General features: G+C 39.4%; 1 protein-coding gene across 1 annotated transcript in view; it reads right to left on the bottom strand.

Annotated features, from left to right (window-relative positions):
* The window catches only part of PDE4B (phosphodiesterase 4B), a 585,950-nt gene extending 564,094 nt beyond the window's left edge, over window positions 1-21,856 (bottom strand). The window contains exon 1 of the mRNA XM_050760551.1: window positions 21,491-21,856. The gene's annotated coding sequence lies outside the window, so the exon portion shown is untranslated. The remainder of the gene's footprint in view (window positions 1-21,490) is intronic.
* Window positions 21,857-22,916: the final 1,060 nt, after the last annotated feature.

The raw sequence follows: 22,916 nt of genomic DNA, 5'->3' as shown, positions 1-22,916 counted from the left end.
GCTATATCTCATACAGCAATAAAAAGAAAAAGCATCCTTTGAGTGACAGAAACAAAAAAAAAGTAGATACTGTATGATTCTATCTATATAAAATTATAACAACTAAAACTAATTCACAGTGAAAGAAAGCAGATCAGTAATTGCCAAGGGATGAGTTGGAGAGAGGAACAGACAGCAAAGAGGCACCAGGAAACTTTCGAGAATAATGGAAAAATGTTGATTGTGGTGGTTTCATAATTGAACACATTTGTCAATAGTCACCAAACTGTAGCATTTTAAATGAGTTTAACTTATTGTACTTAAGCAGTATCTCAATAAAGTTTCTTTTAAAAAACCATTATAGAAGGTGCACAAAATAATCCCTTGATTATAAGAAAATGCATATTACATTCATCTTTTATCAATGTATTTCATCTTCATAAATTTCTGTTTTCACGTATTCTCTACAGCATCTAAACACATATACATATAAGAAGGTGGTGTGACTTAAATAAATTTTATTATAGGGATGAGGGAGCAAAAGGATTTGAAGACTACCAGTCCAGCCAGCTAGAGGAAGAGTGCTGATACACACCCTGAGCTGTTTCCATCAACCGGCAGCTGCCTCAGGCAAGGCTTTGGCAAGCAATGTGCTGTAGTCAATTCACGACTGAATTTTCTGTCAAGTGCCCAGAGTGCCCCAGCCCTTCTGTTCACCTGGCTCTCGACTCTGGGTATTACCCAAAGCTCATGACTTGGACTTCTTCACTGTTCTCTTGTTATTCTAATAATTGGCTTAAAGCTCACATACACTCAGGACTTCTACTATCATCATAACACTGAAGACAAACAAATCTATATTCCAGATCTCTCAACTGTTTTTGTTTTTTGATTTTTTGGGGTTTTCTTTTTTTCCCATAATGCCTATTGCCTATTGGACACATTATTTTTCAAATCTACATTCTAATTCAAATTCAGTATTTCTAACCCCACAGCTTCACAAACCAATTTCTTATCCTATTCTTGCATTGCTGCCAAAGAAAAACATACCCTGAAGTTATCCTTGATTCATTTTCCTCTTTTACTTTAAAAATCATAATTTCTGCCCATTTGCCATTAAGGTCTTAATTTACCTATCTCATCTATCTGTAGCAGTGATTCTTTGAAACTACAGAGGACCCCCTCCTCAGAAAAACTACACTGGCAAGTAACATTTTTCATACTATTTTGCATATGATTTCCAGGGCCCACAATGAAAATGTATAGATCTCTACATTGTTCAATTCTAAAATCTGTTTCCTCTGATCTGACATTTTCTTGAGAGTTCCAGACCACCTTCCAAATACTTTTCAGATAGCTATTATTTTATATTGCAAATATATCTCAAACTTGCATGTTCAAAACTCAACATGCCATCTCCCTCAGCAAAACTGTATCTTTTTCTTACTCTTCCTTTAGTGAATGGCAACTCAATTCCCCCAATTAATTAAAATAGTAACTTGCATATTATTGTTGACTTCTTTCTCCCTCCCTATACCTCTCACATCAAAATGGTAATTATAGTGACCTCCCACAATTAGTCAAGTGGCATGCATTTGACAAAGTATTAACAACCAACCCACCATACATGCTTAAATATTTTCTGTATGAATTTAAATAAGAGACTCATTCCTTTTCAGGTGAGTAGCTAATAGACCAAACTCTCAGTATCTCATTCCTGAACTTCCTCAGTAGCCTCCTAACTCTCTGCCTGTTCCCAATCTCGTTCCAGTTCTAATATCTCTCAATATGTCTTAGTATAGATTTAGGCATTCCCTCTCCAGCCCCTACAGAAACTTTAGTGTCCTTATCTTCATTCTTAAGGTTTTGTATTCCTAGGGCAACTTTTCCAGGGCTGTCTAGGACCCTTAGAAAGCAGTTGACAGGCAAATAGAAATAAAGAAGCTAGAGAATAATTGTTTAAGGTGTTATACTCTCTCCCAACCCCTGCCCAGTGCTATCTATTTGTGTTTTCATGGAGACTTTAGAATAGAGCTTCTCAACCAGTGCATTTCTATACATAATATCGTATAGGAGGCTGAGACAGTCATCCCCTCAGTCCCTAGGATAGCCTTGTAATTCCTAGAACCACAAACAGCATTATCTATGTAGTTCAGTGTTTACTACAAATATTAACATTCCAAAGTGTGCCAATGGATGAAAAAAAAATTTGAGAGGTATTTAGAACACAGAAAGTCCCTCCAGTGTCTAAAAACAATGAATTTGCACCCTGACATTTTACTGTCTTGGAAATTTAATGCCATCAACCTATAGTTAAAACCTACATGATTATGGCCAATTACGTTTGGAAGGGATTTGTCTACGTTGGCCATGGACCAGCCAGAGCAGCAGAAGGTGAGAAATGCTGCCTTTGAGCAGCTGATGCAACCCAGGTATGGCAGAGCGTGGAGGACCATACCCTAAGAAGGAGACCAGCAGAGAAACTAAAACAAGTGAGTAACTAACCTACAAGAGGACCCAGAAACTTAGAAAAGGAAATCTCAGAACAGAAGCTGAAAGCCAAGAACAGAACCCAAAAATGAGTCAGAGGAAATGAGGCAAAAGGTCAGACCTCGGGGAAGGAAGCTAGAGATGCCAAATCAGCAGAAGGCTGAGGGCTGAGGTCAGGGATGAGTCAATTCATCTGCTCTCAAGGCCAAAAGAAGCCCTAGCCCTTGAGCCACCATGAGGGTTAAAACTTCTTCAGTGAAATGAAAGGAACTAAGCTTAACTCTTCACTGAAACCTCAGTCCTACAATATGCTAATTTTGTCCTTTAATGGTCTTGGGGTTTTTTTTGGTTTGTTTGTTTGGCTTTACCTTTTCCCCCTAATTTCCTCATTTACCTTCTGTATATTTTACATTTTATGTAATTTTTATTTAATGTTAATGAAATAGCAGCTTTCAAGTTGTCTTAGGCATACAAAAGAAATTTTTTTCTAAATTTATTGAAATAAAAGTATATGTAAATTATGTCATAATATAAAGAGAAAATTCAAGCCACCTTCTTATCATTAATATTAATATTATTTGTATTACTAGTAATTATCATTTACTTAATTTTGTAACCTTGTGTCTTGTACTATGCTAGATGACTTTATATGTTAACTCACTTACTCCTCACAACATCCACAGGAGGGATTATTAGTCACAGGCAAATGAGGAAATCAAATAGGTCAAAAATTTTTCCATGATCCTATAACAAATAAATGGCAGGAATGAGATATAAACCTGTGATGTGTCTGATTCTTAATTACTGCACTCAGATCCATTTTATTTAAAATCTGCTTATTTAAATATGACCCACATAAAATGGGTCATTTGCTTAATGAACATCTGTCAAAGCACAGCTGGGTATTAAGTACTTTTCTAGGTGCCCTTGGGGCAAAAGAAAAAGGAGAATCTGACATAGCCAAGCCTTCCAGAATGCTCAAGTTAAGTTTGACGACAAGACGTAGTCCATGAAATACAACAAAACTTAGTCCAAAGTCATAGGTAAGCCTTAAATTTGAGCCCTGAAGATACTATTTCTCAGCAATATGACCCTAAGCAAGTTATTCTTATTGTGTAAAACTGAGATCATAATGATATGAGCCTCAGGGGGTGTCCTAAGGATAAGATGAGATAATGTAGACCATTAGTTTTCAACTTCAGGTGATTTCCTCTCTGACAAAAGATATTTGATAATGTCTGAAGTATTTTTGGTTGTCACAACTGGGTAGGAGGAAAAGAGAGTGCTGTTTGCATCTAGTTGGCAGAGACCAGGGATGCTGCTAAACACCCTACAATGCACAAGACAGGCTGTCTCCCAAACAAGGAATCATCTGGCCCAAAATATCAATAGCATTAGAGTTGAGAAAACCTAATGTAGATGAAGCGTTTAGCAGAATCCTAAAGGCATTTAGTAGTAGATCCTCCACATTAACTCACTGTATTTGTATGAAAAGGTAGTAGCATTTATGGCATTTATGTCTTAAGAAAATAAATAGAAAATAATTGTAAATATTAATAATAATTTAAAAATATAGCCCTTTAAGAAAAAGTCTTACAAGTCAATGTGGTAGGTAAGAGCATAGGCTTTGGAGTCAGATGGACCTAAGTTTGAATCCTGGCTCTGTGTAATGTTAAAAAAAGGATTAATCTGAACCTCTCGATTTCTTCATCTTTAAAATGAAAATAAATATATCTAAATTATATACCTGGAACATACTAAAACCCTCAATAAATATTTTTAAAGTTTTAAGCAGGCACTAGAAAAAGTATAGACTTTGGGTTGGTGAAAGAAAAAAAACAAGTCACTCCTCGCTACATAAACTTAAGCAAATTACTTGACTGAGACTTAGTGTTTTCATCCTCAAAATTAATATAATAATGCTTTCATCACAAGGTAATAGTAAGAATTAAATGAGACTGCATTTAAAGCATTTCCTAAGATGCCTGGCACATGGTGAATGCTCAATAAATATTAGTTACCCTCCTCCAGAGGAAAAAACAAAATCTTTATAAAGGTACCGACATTGAAATAAAGAGCAAAATTGCCTTTGCTAGAGCAGAAAGTGTGGACGACGGACTTTTGGAACATCCCATAATTTGCCAATACTCCACCTTGGAAAAGCCCTGTTTCTGCATTTGAAAGGGAAGCTATACACTGCATGTCCTTTTCACCACCCACCAACTTTCAACAAGCATCCTTCTTTTGGCCTAGGAATGTCACTATGACTTATCTAGGTTGAAAGAGAGTGTAGCCCTTGGCTGCAATTACTGGAAGAATAAAAATTCAATTCTTGAACTACAGATTTAACTGCGTTTTAAGAGCACAAAAAAGATCCACAGCAGAAACTATTCATAAATAAGTTAAACACAAGGCATGATTTATCAAGATATTTGTCATTCTATCTCTAAAAATGATCATTAATGCTGCTTTTATGACCATCTCTGAAAATCACTGTTTGTCAGGTAGTAATACCAGAAACAAAATTACTTATTCAGTGACTGACTTCCTAGTCAAGACAGATGATATCTAAAAGTATAATAAATGCTATTTCAGAAAGTGCAGTTTAAATTTCAACAAAAGTAAGAAAATAACCATAAACTATCCAATTCCAAACTATTAATGCTAAAGCCTCTTTAAATATCCTATATCATGTACTTCAGATAATTTCCCAATCAAATGAAGGCAGTGTTTAGATCTCCTCATTTATGCTAATATTTCAATATGAAAAATGAGTCCATATACAAATGGAATATAAATTATAACACATATAACTTCAGTAGTCTAAATGGCTTAATGAGTGTATTTTCCATTTGAAATCATGTTTGCTGTCATTCGGCAAAGTTGACGATCTCATGGCAATTCTGTAGGTTGTTTTTGATGCACCTTCTGAATTCATTTTGCAATTTTTTTATTTCATTTATTTAGTGTGTGTGTGTGTGTGTGTGTGTGTGTGTGTGTGTGTGAGATGGAGTCTCACTGTCACCCAAGCTAGAGTGCAGTGGCACAATCTCGGTTCACTGCAACCTCTGCCTCCCAGGTTCAAGCAATTCTCCTTCCTCAGCCTCCCAAGTAGCTGGGATTACAGGCCCATGCCACCATGCCCAGCTAATTTTTGTATTTTTAGTAGAGACAGGGTTTCACCACATTGGCCAGGCTGGTCTCAAACTCCTGACCTCAAGTGATCCCCCCACCTTGGCATCCCAAAGTGCTGGGATTACAGGCATGAGCCACCGCGCCCAGCCCATTTTGCATTTTTAAATGCTAAATATCTACCCTCACACCACATAACATGTTCAAAAAACAATTCCACTTTCTGTTATTCTGTTACAACCTAAACGTATTCTAAAAGCCTGACCTGTGTGTCCAAAAAATGAGCTAGTCCTAAGTTGTCTTTTTCTGAGAAATAGAAAATAACAACAATCATGTACTAGAAGCATTCAACTGATTCTATGTCCCTCTAAACACAAATCAGCCATAACTGAAAAGGTTCTACCCTTTACCAAGTACAAGATACACATAGAAACCTTTTGTACTACCCACATTCATTTCCAATGCTTTTCAATGCTATTACATTTCCTACAACATGACACTTGTCAGGTCCCACCACATCAGAATTCCAAAAATTTCAGAGGGCCCCCACTGCCATTAAGATAAAGATCCCCCTCCTAAAACTCACATTTGTATGCTCAAAGTTCACAATGTGATCTCAGCCCACCTTTCAAACATATCCTCCCATTCCTCACCTATATGGAATATTGTCTAGACTTACTGTTCCCTCATATGCTTTATACTGTCTGCCTTCAAATATTTATGCTCTTCCAGCTGAGGATAGTGGCTCACACCTGTAATCTCAGCACTTTGGGAAGCTAAAGTAGGAGAATTACTTGAGACCAGAAGTTCAAGACCAGCCTGGGCAACGTAGCAAGACCCTGTCTCTACAATTTTTTTTTTAAATTAGCCATGTGTGGTGGTGCATGCCTGCAGTGCTAGCTACTTGGGAGGCTGAGGCAGGAGGTTCACTTGAGCCCAGGAGTTCAAGGTTACAGTGAGCTAGAATTGTATACTTCACTCCAGCCTGAGCATCAGAGCAAGAGTCTGCTTCAAAAAATAAAATAAAATAAATTGTGTTTGTCTACCTACTTGATGGACCCAGCTCTCCTTTTAATCCCCACTGACTCAAAATCCTACTATCGTACTTACACCTCACCTATTTATTGCCCCTAGCCCATCCTGTCTCTGGGACTAAATGAGGATTATACAGTCTAGAGGTTGATGCTCTGTATTCATGCAGACACTATGGTCAAAGTAACAGTAACTGTGGAACCTGAAAGACATCCAGCTACTTTGGGGAGGTAACAAAAAGGATCTCTGTGATGACTGAAGGGCTTAAACCACAGAGTTCTCCAAACCTTCCAGGACTCCAAAGCAGTAACTACTCTTTTCCTGATAGATGCCTTCTATTGACATCAACGAAGGGGCCACTCCAGCTGCCCTGCTCACTCTAACCCTACTTGGCAGCTGCTTTCTCTCTTAAAGGACACCACACCACATTGAAAAGTTCATCAGGCTCATTAGTAATTAAAGAAAACCAATTGAAAATGGCCAAGAGACCGTTTTTCTCTCCTCACATTGACCAATGACTTGACAAAACCGAGAATTAGAGGGAAATGAGGAAATGGGATTAGAGGGATAGGAGGAAACCGGCACTATGATCGACAGTTGGTGAAACCATACATTGGTATACACTTTCTGGAAGAAAAGGTTATGTCAAAAAGCCTTTAAATTGTGTATAGCCCTTAACTCAGCAATTCCAAACATTTATACTGGAATACTTATTAAAGCACTGGTAAATTCCAGTAATTAAAATGAAAGCAATTTGAATATTCATCATTAGAGAATGGATTCAATAAAGCATAGTACACTTATTCAATAGAATACGATGCAGCCCTTCATAATGATGTGAGAAATCGATTCTTCTACTCAATTTTGAGTGAATACATGTAGTTATAGAATGATATGTATAAATGTGATTGTGGATCTATGAATCTATACAGAGGGACAGATGGAGAAACCTTTCCCACTGCTTCTAGACATGATTCTCTGAGGCACCTGAAAAGGGGTGCCTGAATCACAAATGTGGTTCTCTTTATGATTTGATCATCTCCCAGGTCAGGTGAGTTTTCTAGCAGATGTACTGTTGCTAGAGGTAAAAGGACCTCAGGGTTTCTTGCCATTTCTGATTCATTTCAAGAAAATTCAAGTTTCTCTTTACCTTGCAATTAAGGTACATGGTAGAAGAGTCACTATACATAGAACAATATGTAAGATGTGAAAGAAAATTTGTTTTAAAAGATAAGAAATTTGCCTGTAGTCCCAGCTACTTGGGAGGCTGAGGCAGGAGAATGGCGTGAAACCGGCGGGGCGGAGCTTGCAGTGAGCCGAGATCGCGCCACTGCACTCCAGCCTGGGGCACAGCAAGACTCCGTCTCAAAAAAAAAAAAAAAAAAAGATAAGAAAATTTTTAGAGGATTAATCCTGATGGCTCAACATCTAAATACCACATATATTTTCCAATTAAAGCCCTGAAATCAGGATATGTCTTACAATTGACAGTATCTTACAATTGCTGTCAGAGAGGCAGCAGTAATGAGATAGCTGTCATGACCTGCATGTTCATAAAAACTTACAAAACGAGTGTTAGTTTGGTCACGAGGAAATCTAAGAAACAATAATGGCACATCCTTTAACACCTAGAAATCATGTACCTGTAATGAAGAGATAGGATCAGTGGGGAATCAAGCATGTTTAACAACACCCCCAAAGCAGAAATCGCAAGGCAAGTTCGATCAACATAATTGCTAAGCGTCTGTTCAGGATGAGCTCTACTGCTGGTACATAAAGTGGGACTGCATGGATAAACACAGATATTAGTGACTCAGGATTCTGAAGAGATGGATTCTGAATGTGAATTTAAAACTCTGAAAGAGAATCAGTTTTTAGAATAACTCATCTAAGCTATTTTAGTATGTGTTCCTTTTGTTATGCATTCGTGGGAGAAATATATCATATATTTTATATTTAAGTGTAAGTATGTTCGTTCAATAAAAATGAAATTCTGTAAGCGATTAGAAAACACTGTTTACAGTTTAATTGCTAGTATTTCTTCTTAGTTATACATAAAATAATTGTGTGACTTACAACTGAAAACAAGCATTATTTTATGTATCACTAAGAAGTAACAGAAATTCTAAAAAACAGAACCAAGAAAACCAAATGAAATAATTTAGCACTAATATAGTGCTAATGTTAGCACTTGTTTTAAAGTCATGTCAGAAGGTGTCAATAGAATGTTTTTTACACAACCAAGTTATGACTGACATCTGGCTTTTATAAGACACCATCGATTAAAGGTGCATCTTGATCTGAGATGTTAAATAATGCGGGAAAATTGACTTTAGAATTCATACAATTGATAATAGAAGAAAAACTTCCAGAACTAAAGAAGAATACAGTATCCAGAAAGAAAAGACCCACTGAGTCCCCCCACCAAAATTAGAAATGACCTGCACCCAGGTACATAATCTTGAAATCTCAAAATTTTCAAAGAGAATGAGATGATCTTAAAAGCTTCAAATGACAAAAAAAAACTTTGCATTTAAAGGATCAAGATTCAAAATAGCATCAAACTTCTCAATGGCTAAAATGGCAGCCAACAGACATGGAAATACACCTTCAAAATTCTTAGTAAAATGGCTTTCTAGAATTCTACATCCACAAGGTGTAAAACAGAAGAAAAACATTTCCAGGTGTAAAACATTTCAAAAGTTCTACCTTTAAATACTCTTCCTTAGGAAGATACTTGAAGATATCAATACAAAAGATTAAACCAAGAAACAGCAAGATATAGAAATCAGGAAACAAGGAATCAGATGTAGGAAAGTGGTTAAGAAAGAAATCTGCACAATGATTGTACTGCAGATACTATTAGCTATCCACGAAAATATCTGTTTTCTTTTCCTTAGACACACAGCTTAGACAAAATATCCCCGTCTCTCTTTCAATTAGGTTTGGCCATAAGACTGATTTCTAAACAATAATATATAAATGTAAAGGATGTGTGTCTCTTCCAGGACAACATCATAATATTTGCCCACTCTTTCTCTGCCATGCTCTGTCAGAATGGAGTTGATCACGAGATCTTTGAAATCCACGTACTGAAAAGAGACATGCTCCTGGCCAGGCACGGTGGCTCACGCCTGTAATCCCAACACTTTGGGAGGACGAAGCGGGTAGATCACCTGAGTTCAGTAGTTCGAGACCAGCCTGGCCATAATGGCAAAACCCCGTTTCTACTAAAAATACAAAACTTAGCCGGGCTTGGTGGCGCATGCCTGTAATACCAGCTACTCAGGAGGCTGAGGCAGGAGAATTGCTTCAACCCTGAAGGCAGAGGTTGCAGTGAGCCAAAATCACACCACTGCACTCCAGCCTGGGAGACAGAGTGAGATTCGGTCCCCCAACACACACCCCAGAAAAAAAAAGAAGAGACGTGCCCCGTAAATATGAACACATATTATGTATCAATTAAAATTAATAAAAAAAATAAAGTCTATTAGTTAAGGAATTTTTTTAAATAAGTGCCTCTACTCTAAGGTCCCTGGGTGACTGCAAGAAGCAGAGCAGCCATGACACGACTCACCTGAAACAGCAGGTCAGAGCTCCCACTTCCTCCTCCCAGCCCACTTGGAATAGCTCAGTATCATTACATGACCAAGAAATATACTTCTGTCATGCACAGTGGAAGAAAACTATCCATTTGGAAAATGACAGCTGGACCTCTAGTGGTGTTTGGCAGCCACAATTCCTTTATTCCCCCCTTAATTTCTCCCCTATCTTCTCTTAAGAATTCCCTACTCTCTAATTATTGCTGCTACTGCTACTACCACAGTGGTTTAGGCCAAGGGGAACTACTTCCTGTCCAAAACACTTGCCTGAATTTAACCTCACTCTTAATTTTCATAAGACAGCCAAGACTGGCCGGGCGCGGTGGCTCAAGCCTGTAATCCCAGCACTTTGGGAGGCCGAGACGGGCGGATCATGAGGTCAGGAGATCGAGACCATCCTGGCTAACCCGGTGAAACTCCGTCTCTACTAAAAAATACAAAAAACTAGCCGGGCGAGGTGGCGGGCGCCTGTAGTCCCAGCTACTCGGGAGGCTGAGGCAGGAGAATGGCGTGAACCCGGGAGGCGGAGCTTGCAGTGAGCTGAGATCCGGCCACTGCACTCCAGCCTGGGCGACAGAGCGAGACTCCGTCTCAAAAAAAAAAAAAAAAAAAAAAAAAAGACAGCCAAGACAATTAAACAAGACTTTGTAATGAATTGAGGTAAAGCAAAAAGAGAGAAAATAATCTTGACAATCTGATTCACAAAGTATGACATGCTCTCCTTAACTGACCACCTTTGTTCCTTCTTAGCTACTGTCTCTTTAGCATACACCACTTGGAAGCCCACACATAAGCATTTATCTTCAACAAATCAAGCAAGAGCATAAAGCACAGAGAAAAGCAAAGCTTCCTTCCTTGTACTTATTTCCAGATCAGTTTTCACATGACAATTTCATGACTAAACACCCATCACCATAAATTTGATGTGAAAGAGACCCAGTATTTTTCCCACAGGTGTGACTTTTCCCTACAACCTCCATTAGACAAGTCCCCTAAGCATCTCATGCTTAAAAAGCCTAAAGAGGAAAATGATGTAGTTTAAAGACTGTTTCTTTACACGAAGCAATTGAATAATTTTCCCAGTTACACAATTAAGTTACCGACAAAACTAAGACACAAGCCTTGCTCTCTGGCTCAGAGTCAAGCATTATCACCATATCATACAATTCATTTTCCCTAGTGACCAGCACATAGAAAGCATGACATTTGCCATGGTTAGAAATAAGGAACAACTTCCTATTTTAAATAGGCGTCCAAAGGGCTGACAAAAACCTTTACTGACAATATTACAAAAGCCTTTATTGAAGATTTTTGAGTAAAGCAGAACCTCATTGTTTCCAAGATATGGCATTGGAATTTCCATTCTAGATTTAAGATTCCATTTCCAGCACTGGAATCGTACATTTTAATCAGAGTTTTCCCATCTCACAAACCATTTAAGAGACCCAAAGGACTTTTTATATCTGGGCAAAAATCTATTACTGTGTTGCATTATTCAAGAAATTGCCTGGCTTTGAAGCTCTTTCTGTACATTCTCTTCCCCACACAATGAGGTTTACCAGTGATATTTCAATGCAAGAACTTAAGAATACGTTGTTATATTGTTCTCCTTTGAAAAACTTATATTGAGAATCACACTCAAAATTCCTGCTTATGATACTCACTTTTGGAAATGATCACCCATCATCTTGTTTACATATTAATAATACTGTTTATAGAATTTATATAACACCTTCTTTTAGAGCAGAATAATACACTTCACATCCATTATTTCATTTATCTTTATAATATCCTTTTGATATGTGGAGAGAACAGTTGCTGCTCTCTATTTTAATGTGAAAAAATTAACTAGAAAAAGAAATTCATTATCCTTGATGTGGATAAACAGCTTCTAAGTAGAGTGCCTACATCAATTAGAGAATAAACCCTCAATTATGAAGGATATTTTTGTCAATATATTGAATGAGTATAGCAAAGTTTATACATTTTTATAATGCAAAAGTAAATACTCATTTATAATAAGATTAAGCCAAGTTTATTTTATTCTTTTAAAAAATATATTTGCTCTTGGAAAATATTAATATATGTCATTAAAAATTTAGGGAAAACAGAAAAGCATAACATTTTATAAATAAATAGTACATACATTTTATAAACAAATAGTACATAATAGTGTCACTATCTGATTTCTCAGAATTTCACACTTATATATGTCATTACTAATGTAGAAGGAAATTATGACTTTTTTGCTTATAATTCATTTAATAGCAATACTATCACTCAGTTTCATACATCAGTCAGCTCTCTTGACACAATGACAACTGATTAAAAAACATTAGATAATAAGGCAAATAAAAATTTATAACCATTTTAAACTATCATATTTTAAGAAATCTCCAGATTACAAATTTATGAGACAACACTGCAAGTATTTAAAAAGCTGTAAAATATTTTCATATGCAATGACAATAGTGGTTTCCTACCCCATATCTATAACAGAATCCTGACATTTTGGGGAGATACCCATTTTTCCAGACAGCAATTAAAACAGAAATAAACTATTTCTCATACTTCCTTGTACTTAGGTATGGCCATTGACATAGTTCTGGTGAATAAGATTTTAGAAGTCTACCAGATGCAACTTCCCAGTAAGCTAATATTTTCTTTATTAAAAAGGACTGACTTAGCTGCTGTGTGCCTTGTGCCTGGCCCCCTCTACCTGCCTGTGGTACAGATGTCATGCCTGGGAGCTTTACTAACTGTCTTTTCACCAGGAGAATAAAACACATACACTAATTACAGTGGAGTCAAAAGTAAGAAGGAGCCCAATTCCTTCATAGTCTCCTTGGTTATTAAGAACTATCTTTCTGCTGACACTTTATGTTGTGTAAAAAAAATAACCAACTCCTTGCTGGTTGTAGCATTGTGTGTCAAATTATTGGTTACTCCCAAATGAATGCAATCTTAACTGATAAAATATCCTCAATGTATCCCAATCGAATCCTTCTTTTTCTCTTATCACATGGCTTAAAGCAAAAATTAATTCCCTGCACTAAGTCAGACAAATCTAAATGGAGAGTCTGTAGATTCTTTGTCATATGCACAAAATTATTTTCCATCTTTATATCCATGTACTGCAAATGCCAACCTTCTTTCACCTTTATACTCCTCCTTTTAAAGTATTTCTCAGTTTGTGATAGTGTGAAGTCAGAAGGAATTTGGTGGAAACAAACTTACATTAAATGGTAAAGAGGGCAACCCACTTTGCTGTACATTTTGCCTATAATCCAAATGGGGAAAACAATTTTTTTCCAGATTCATTGGCATTCTTCAGCTATATCCCTATCTTACCGAAGATTATAGCTAAGTAGGAGGTATGACTCACAGAAAGAGTTTTCTTAATATAAATTTCACCCATTGAATAAAATTTGAACTATTCTCTAAGCAATGCAAAACAGAGACTCTTGAAGTCTCATGCTATTCTTCAAGCAATGAAAAATAAGATGAAAATTATACAAATTATCTAAAATGTTCACACCCGAACTTCTTCAAAATGAAAGAATTGGTACAAAGTACCCTAAATTTCATATCCAAGGTCAGTAATTACATAGATCTGTAGACACTAATTTTATCCTTCAAAAATGTAAAATGTGAAGTCTTAAAAATTACTTTATGTATTCAGTTGGAAATATATTTGGCTGGAAGTAACAAAAAACCTAACAAATAGTGGAAGAAACAATTAAGGGGTTTATATTATTCTCATGGAACAGTAAATCTGGAGGTAGGCAGTGCAAGGCTGATACATCTTGAAAATGCCACCAAGAATCCAAGCTACATCTGTTTTGCCACTTCATCATCCTAAGCCTATGGATTTATTCCTCATCCTTCCAAGAAGGCCACTCATCTCAAAGGATCATCCATGCTCTATGCAGAAAGAAGGGGAAAGAGACTTCGTTTTAAGAAGTTTTGTTCGAGAAGGGAAGTGCTCCCCAGAAGCTTTCATCTAATCTTTGTCAAGGGAGGCTGGAAAATTGAATGTTTTGCTTTCCACTTTGTATAGCAGAGGAAGATGAGAGAGAAAGGGGATGAATTGATATTCAGCCAATCTACAGTATCTACCACACCTCCAGTCCAGTTAAATCTAGTGCCATCCATATTAGCATCATGACCATTGTCATTATCATTGTCAACAAAATGTTTGTTCCCCAAAGTGTGCTATGTGCTATAACCATATAGTTGGATAGTCTTAACCCAACTGTGACCACTCATACTGTTGCCAATTCTGACCATGTCAAGATATAATACTAATTTCAAATTCAAATATTAACTTCCTGGAGATCTTTCTTATGGATAATACTTAATTGCACAGGCCTATCACAAAATGCCTCAAATGTTTTGTCGAACAATATCCACTAATCTGAAGTTTCACCAAATGATAATGCTGGAAAGAACTTTAGAGATTATCATAAGTTAGCCTTATTTTACACCCTGAGGCTTACACACAGGATGTCGCTGACCCAATAAATAGCAGCACTGGAACTCAGGACTTCCAGTTCCCAGTCCTCACTTACTCAGTTACTAAAGTGTAACCTTGCAAATAGAAGTCCTACACAGTGCTTTCTAGGGTTATTAACCAGAAAAAAAACTGCCTCATTCTATTATATCTTTTTGTACAACATTCCCATTTTTCTGCATTGAGTTTTTCACTCTGGTATACTTCATGACACTGCAAAACAATTCAGTCTTATTTCTCATCCAGGGAGCTGTACTAGTCACAGAGATATATATAAGAACTTCCTTTAAGTATATATAGGCAGCCTCTTTAAAAGTAATTTCAATACTGGCCTTGCCTCCTGATCTCTGAATTCAGTTATTATTCTATGGTCTTAAATATTTTTTTTATCCGTGATATAAGGAAAACATGGATGTGGTTTTGTTTTTACCCTTAGAAAAATCCCCCCAGTAAATACAGCAAATGCTGCTTTAATCTTTCTTTTTTCAGCCCTTAACATTTGATATAGGTGAAAGTGATTTTAAATGACCACCAGAGCAGCCTTATCAGAAAAAGAGAGAATTCTCTCAAAAGGACACTGTTTCTCCATATGGTAAGAAGGTGAGAGCAGAAAGAAACAGATGGAGAATCTTTCTAAGGAATCTTAATATATGTTGTAAGTGTGTGTGTGTGTGTGTGTGTGTGTGTGTGTTATGGGGGAGGAGAGAGCAAGCCCTGTGGGCTGAGTTGCCTGTTTGTATTTCGCACAGTCAGTGTGTTTGAACACCTGCTGGTCCTGCTACATCCTTCTCACCTACTGCCACTCTAGAATCTACAGGGAGACAAATCCTGCAGCATACCAATGTACCATGCCCAGGACAACTGCCACCATCCACAGGCCTTTAAGGCTGACTCAGACTATAAAATAAGTCATTATCCTTATCACTTTCCCCAACAAAGACAATCCGCAGTTAATGCATAAGTATAACACAAAACAGTGTCTGGAGGTCTTTCCTAGGAATCCGTAAATACTTAATATTGGATGCAAATTTTTGACTATATGTTCATTTTTCTGGATAATTGATCCATATGTCCCTCAGATTTTCAAAGAAGCCTACTTTTTATTTAAAAAAAAATCATGTCCTCCCAACTTCTTGAAGTATTTTTTCTTTTTAAAAAAGAGGTACTGAAAGATTATACCTCACAATAGTTTTTTAATAAGCCTTCTCAAAGGAAGGCAATTCTGATTTGTTAAAGAAAATATCAAATCAGGAAATTCTAAGAACTCAGAATAAACAAGCCCTGCCATCATTGAACTGAAGGAACTTAGATTCCCTTATGACTTTCTAACATGTCAGTTTTCTAAAATATAAAACAATAAGGTTGAAATAGGTGATCTCTAAGATCACTTTCAGTACTAAAAATGCCATAATTCTATGAGTCAGCACTGTGATATACCAGGACAGCCAAAGACAGAATCCTGGTATCTGCTCCTTAATCCATTCAAAATATCAGCAAGTTGCTTATGGAAATAATGTCATTTACTTTCTCTAAGGTTAAAGTGTCTATGGGATAAAGGATTTTTTAGTATTTCCCACAAAGATGGCAATAAATAAGAAGTACTAATATTTTTCAAATGGATTAAGATAACTTGAAAAAAAAATATTTCATAGAGTAAATGTCACATACCAAGATTTTTGTCTTAGACTCTACTGACAGGGTATGACTTGACATTTAATTCTCCAATTACATTAATATTAACTAACTTAATTTAACTAAGCTATCTTGAACTAAGGTTTAAACTCTGTCTCCACAACAAATATGTATTACAGGGAAATACAATCAAACTAGTATTTTCAATGATAGTAATGTATTATGTGGTTGAGGATTAAAACTAGAGTGTTTTTTAAAAGCATATGTGGCTGGGCATGGTGGCTCACGCCTATAATCCCAGCACTTTGGGAAGCCAAGAAAAGGTGGATCACTTGAGGTCAGGAATTCAAGACCAGCCTGGCCAACATGGTGAAACCCAGTCTCTACTAAAAAAAAAAAAAAAAAATACAAAAATTAGCCAGGTGTGGTGTTACTCCGTAGTGGAGAAGCCAGGTGGACTCCGTAGTGGAGAAGACAGAGGACTCCGTAGTGGAGAAGACAGTAATCCAGCTACTTGGGAGGCTGAGACCAGAGAATTGCTTGAACCCGGAAGGCAGAGGTTGCAGTGAGCCAAGATTGCACCACTGCACTCCAGCCTGGGTGACAGAGCAAAACTCTAAATAAATAAATAAATAAATAAATTTTTAAAACTTTAAAAAAAATTGTAAAGTAAAAAATAAGAATAATGCAAGGGGCATCTCAAGGAGGACTGAGAATGGTAGCAAGAGGGAGATGGACTGCTTAGTGACCTCGGGACTGGAGGAACAATAGAGCAGTAGGGCAGTGGGTGTCTTCCAACTCTCTATTCAACAGCAGGCCCAGAGTCTCCCGACTCCTAACCTGGTAGTAGAAAATGATCTAGGTAGGTTTATTCCTCGTCTGCATCTAACTGGGGTCCATTTGACAATACTCGGTGGCCTCAAAGCACTGGCACCAGGAATCCTGCCACAACAAGTTCCAGGCCTAAGACTGCTCCTCATTTCTGCAAGACTGAAAGTCACTTAGAGACACTTCCCTGACCTAGAGGCACCATGGGGCCTGGCCTGGGGAGGTTTCTTCTTCCCCTTCAGGTGGCACCAGCAGCGTTCAGTGGGAGGCCCAGAAGCACCAAACAAACTAGGCAGACTAACAGCACCCCAAAGTCTCTAGAAATTAAATTGTCATTGAAACCACTGCCCACAAAAGTAGGCCAGGATCTGTGTGCTAACCCTAAACAGAGAGATTATCTGTTAAAATACAAGATTTAAATAGAAACCCAGAGCCTTCTAACATAATAGCTAAAATGTCCAAAATATGACCACAACTTGAATGAGAAAAGACAATCAAGTGACACCAACATTTAAGTGAATCAGATGTTGGAATTATCTGACAAAGATTACAAAGCATTTATTCTAAAAATGTTTCAGGCTCGACACGGTGGCTCAAGCCTATAATCCCAGCACTTTGGGAGGCTGAGGCAGATAGGTCAAGAGGTCAGGAGATCGAGACCATCCTGGCCAAAATGGTGAAACCGCTTCTCCACTAAAAATACAAAAAATTACCTGGGCATGGTGGCACGTGCCTATAGTCCCAGCTACTCAGGAGGCTGAGGCAGGAGAATCGCTTGAACTCGGGTGGCAGAGTTTGCAGTGGGCCAAGATCGTGCCACTGCATTCCAGCCTCGGTGACAGAGCAAGACTCTGTCTCAAAAACAAAACAAAACAAAAAAATGTTTCAGCAAGCAAATACAAATTCCCTAGAAACTAATGAAAAAATAGAATGTCTCGGCAAATAAGCATAAGCTGCAAAAATAACCAAATGGAAATTATTGAGCTGAGAAATACAGTAATCAAAATAAAATACTAGATGGACTCCGTAGTGGAGAAGACAGAGGACAGAATCAGTGAACTCGAAAACAGATCAGCAGAATGTTTTCTATTTTAACAAAGAGAAAATACCAGGAAAAAAAATGATGAACCCAGCCTGAGGGTCTTGTAGGACAACAACAAAAGATCCAACTTTCATAGCATTGGAGTCACAGAAGGAGATAAGAAAGAGAGTGGGGCTGAAATACTTTTGTGTTTGAAGAAATAATGCCTAAGAATCTCCCAACTTGGTGAAAGACAAACCTACATATTACAAACCTGATCAAATCCCAAACAGAACAAACCAAAAGAAATTCATCCCAAAACACATCGTAATCAAACTTCCAAAAATTAAAGATATAGAAAATAATCTTGAAACTATCCAGAGAGAAATGACGCATTGCATATAAGGGAGCATCAATTCAAGCAACAACAAATTTCTCATTGAAACCAGGGAGGCCTGTGAAATGAAGTGACATAACATTTTTCAAGTGTTGGAATAAAAAGAAACTGTCAACTATAAATTCCTTCCACATACGCATTTTCTATACCATATTTGATGGCTGAAACACCACATTTCAAAAGACCAATGGATTAAAACTGGCAAAATGAATGTATGGGGTAGGAACATCGTCACAGGTTGGTTTCCCTGGCAAGCTAATTCTGAAATGAAGTTCAAAGCCCTATTTTATTAGGAACCGCCTTGTTATCCACACCTGAGGAAGGATGGGGAAAGAAACAGAAAAGACCAAAGGGAGAAGTAGAGCTGCAATGCAAGCCCTCAGGGAGCTCTAGAGCTAGAAAGATCCCTCAGAGTTTTCCAGAGTTGTGCTGCGATGGCCCAATCTTTATACTCCCACATGGATCAGCCACTGGATGTGAGCTGCACTGGAAAGGGGTGTGACCTCAGACAAGGGAGCTTTCTACAGCTCAGGCAATCCCTGAAGAGTCTGACCATTGAAGGCCGTCTGTTGACCACACTCTCAGAAGCTGGGGCAACAAGTCCCTCCTTGAAGAACGATTTGGCACATCACAGTGTCCACTGTATTACCACATGGTGTCTACAATAGCCAGTGCCTGAAGGCACTAATTTGTTTTGTGGTCAGCAACATCCTACACCTCCAAACTATGCTGCTTGAAGGTTTTTGGAAATAGAAATGGGTGAAATTGTATGACATGATAATAAATTATCAACCCCCAAATCTTTCTAACTGAAAACCTCGCCATATACCTCTTGCTCCTTAGCCAAATTAAGTCAAGTAAGATATTAAGAGTAACCTAGAACTCTTTATTTCTTCATGATTTTAAGTATTCCATTTGTAAACCAAAATGGAATTATTATTTCTGTGTCCAGTATCTTCATCAAACAAACCTTTACTTGTACATACACAGTACCTATTACTATTAAATACCTGTCTCTAGATAGGCAAAGGACTCCAAGATCAGAAAACCATGTATGATTGATTTCTTATTCCTCAAATCAAAAACAGTACTATTTTGAAAGCAAACAAGTATATCTAACAGGTTACTCTCTAGTGAAATTTAAAAGAATTCATTTTTGCAAAATATGTCAAGCCACAGAAACTGAAAAGCAAATCAGCTGATAAAAATACAAGTAGACACACTGCAACATTGTTTAGCTCCCAACTGTAATAAGGAAAATAGAAAGATGATAGATATATAGATAAACAGCCTCAATGCATCAATCAAGCCATCTCAACAATTCCAGTCCATTTAACAATCTTATTTTTTGTAAATTAACAAAATTGGCACGCTGTTGTTTAGAAAATGAAAAAGAATAGAAACAGCCAGCAAATATATTGCAGTCAAGTCCTACAAGTATTGATTTGAAGAGTTGAATAGGCCAATGTTATACTTATTGACCTTCAGGGGATTTCTCTCTTGGGATGTCAAGAAATGAGGTATCCTGAGAGAGAAGAAGCTCAACTTCCTTTACCTGCAGTGAAATCATTGGCCTTATCTATCTTCTTGTCAATTCGTGTACAGATAAATTCCAGACCCCTACCTACACTTCAGGTTGTAGGTAAAAACACTTGGAAATCTCCAAATTTGTTTTGTTTTTATGAATATAATTGGTATAATAACAGCTTTTAGCAAAAGGAAAGGGAGGGGGGAGTATGATCTACTAATAAAAATAGCATCTGGACTTTTATTACCTTTTTTTATGCTTAATGTGCCTTTGATTCTTATAACGTAGCCAAGAATTTTCCAGCAGCTGGAAATCTTTGAAATTAAAAGATGCATGTGATTCAAAGAACAGTTATATCTCAGATCTAAGACGTAGACTGCATAGAGTTACCATATCTGTTCAGTGGCATCATATAATTATGATGTAAACCTAATATAAGTACAATGTAATTTTAGGTGACAATCTCAAAGTCTTGCTAAAAATTATCCCAGGCACGTGTGTGACACACACAGACACACACACACACACACACACAAGTATATATAACCACTGTAATTAAGAGCGATTCCTCTGTGCGCTCCTCCTTATACACGCTTTAAAGCTGTTGGCCACAGTGGATTCCGATTTGTGTTTGAAGTACCGCACAAGGAAGGTGGCCTGTGAAAAACGGGAAGGAAGGAGGCAAAGCAGGAAGATGGAAAAAGAGAGTAGGCATCAAGGAAAGTGACGGGAGGAAGGAGGGGAGCCTCTTCCTTCCCCAAAACACTCTTGTAGCTTAGAAAGGTCCAAGCCCCCTAACCAAACACCAGACAGAGCTTCCCAAAAGTTCCTGGCAGAGCCTTGATGATGCAGAGGCTTGAGTGCGCCCCCCTTGGTGCCCCAGCCACCAGGGCAGGCAGGACCATCCTGGAGCCTCAGCCCAGCAAACTCTTGGGTAGTTCAGGCTCCCTTCCGCGCCTGCCGCCTGCAGTCAATCACTGGGCACCGCGCGCCCATCCGTCACCTACTCCAGGGCTTCCAAGCCCTGAATCCTTCTGCCTCTCTCCATTCTCCCTTAGCCTCTCTCCTTCCTCTCCTCCCCAGTGACTTGTCAAGAGGTCCAAAGGCGGAAGCCGAGGCAGAGAAGATGAGGGCGAAAGGCTAGAGGCCGGTTGGCGGATTTTCTACAAGGGGCAACAATGACGCCGTCAATACGACCATCCAGGCCCGCCGACCCCATTCCTTCTTCGCCCCCCATCAGTCCTACAGCACCCCACACTCTCCATTGCGGCTTCGGTGTGTGATGAAGTAAGAGAATGAGGAAAAATAAACCCGCAGCCTCCTAGGCAGCCCTTACCTCAGGCTGCCCTCTCGGAAGCCGCCCTCCTCCTGCCCGAGGCGCCTCTGCTGCACAGCCGCGGCCGCAGCTCTCTGGACGCCGGGACTCCACCCGGCGCGGGTAGACCGTGCGCTGGGAGTGAGCCTTCCGCGCTCCCGGGGGAGGGGGGACGAAAGTCTGCCCGGAGGGCGCTCGCGTGCAGCCCGGCCGGCGACGAAGAGCCTGCAGCCGCTGAGGAGAGGCCAGGAGCCCCGGGAAGGGGCGCGCGGGCCGGGGGCGGCTGCGGAGCGCGCGCGCGGACGGGCCAGCGGGCTAGCCTGGGGGACCCGCGCCAGGGAGACACAGGCGCTGGCGACGCGCCCCTCAGCTCTTCCCTCCTCCTCTGGCCCTTTAAACCCCCTCTCCCTACTGTCCACCCCCGCCCCCCGGAAGAGACAGCTCGCCGATGCCACTTGGTCGGCCGCGCTGCGCTCTTCAGCCGGGTGCGGGGAAAAACAATGTGACCGTATCGCACGGATGAGATGCTGTGTAGTAGGTTGTAACTGCTGAGACCACCACCTGTCAATTCTAGGGTGCAAAGCACGCCGTCCCCAGTCGTCTGGCCCTCTCCCATTGCCCTCCCAGGTTATTTTCTTTCCCTACCTACCTCACAGACCTCCTGCAATATTCTATGGGCACGGTACCAGGGGAGTTTTGCAAAATAACCCTCTCTCCCAGCTGGGAGCTCACAGCATCTCCCTTACCACCAGAGCTGAAGGATTACACACAGCCCTGCGTGCCTATCCAAAGCCAGAAACCGAAAATCCCGGTTTGAACCCCACACTCGCCGGCCCCCCAGCCCCCATTCATAATCCCAGCGGCCGTCTGCCACTACACCCCCTCCCCCGGCCGCCCGCGCTCTTTCCCATTCGCCGTCCCTGAAACGTGTCAGTCACTCGCTGTGCATCTGCCATGAATACAGGACGAAGAGCTCTGCAGCTACTGGCTGCACAAAGAGGGACTGGGGCGCAGGGAACGCAGATCCCGTGTTGGGGGAGGCGAGAGAGTCAGCGGGGCACATTACGTGGAAGGAGCCAGTGGGACCGTGGGAGTCCGCTGGTCTCCTGTTGCACAAAGGGGCTCCAGAGTGAATATGCGCAGTGCTCCTGAACCAACAGGTCAGATCACCTCCCAAGAGATTCTCCACCAAGACACCCATGAAGATGGGTCCCACAACTTGGGAATTCGTGTGATGGAGCAACAGGCACTCCGGAACCTCACTGAGCCTGCTTTAAAAATGCAACAGGGTGGAGTCCTGTGTGTGTGTGTGTGTGTGTATGTCTGTGTGTGTGTGTGTGTGTGTGTGTGTGTGTGTGTGTAGAGTGCGAGAGGTATGCTGGAAAGCACAGTTTCCTTTTCCCCGGTTGTCTAACCCTTTCAGTCAGAGAAAAAAAGAAGGAAGCTG

This window comes from Macaca thibetana, chromosome 1 (genome assembly GCF_024542745.1).
Source record: "Macaca thibetana thibetana isolate TM-01 chromosome 1, ASM2454274v1, whole genome shotgun sequence".
Classification (NCBI taxonomy): Eukaryota; Metazoa; Chordata; class Mammalia; order Primates; family Cercopithecidae; genus Macaca; species Macaca thibetana.
The sequence above is the reverse complement of the archived record's forward strand: the minus strand, read 5'-3'. Positions and strand labels throughout refer to the sequence as shown.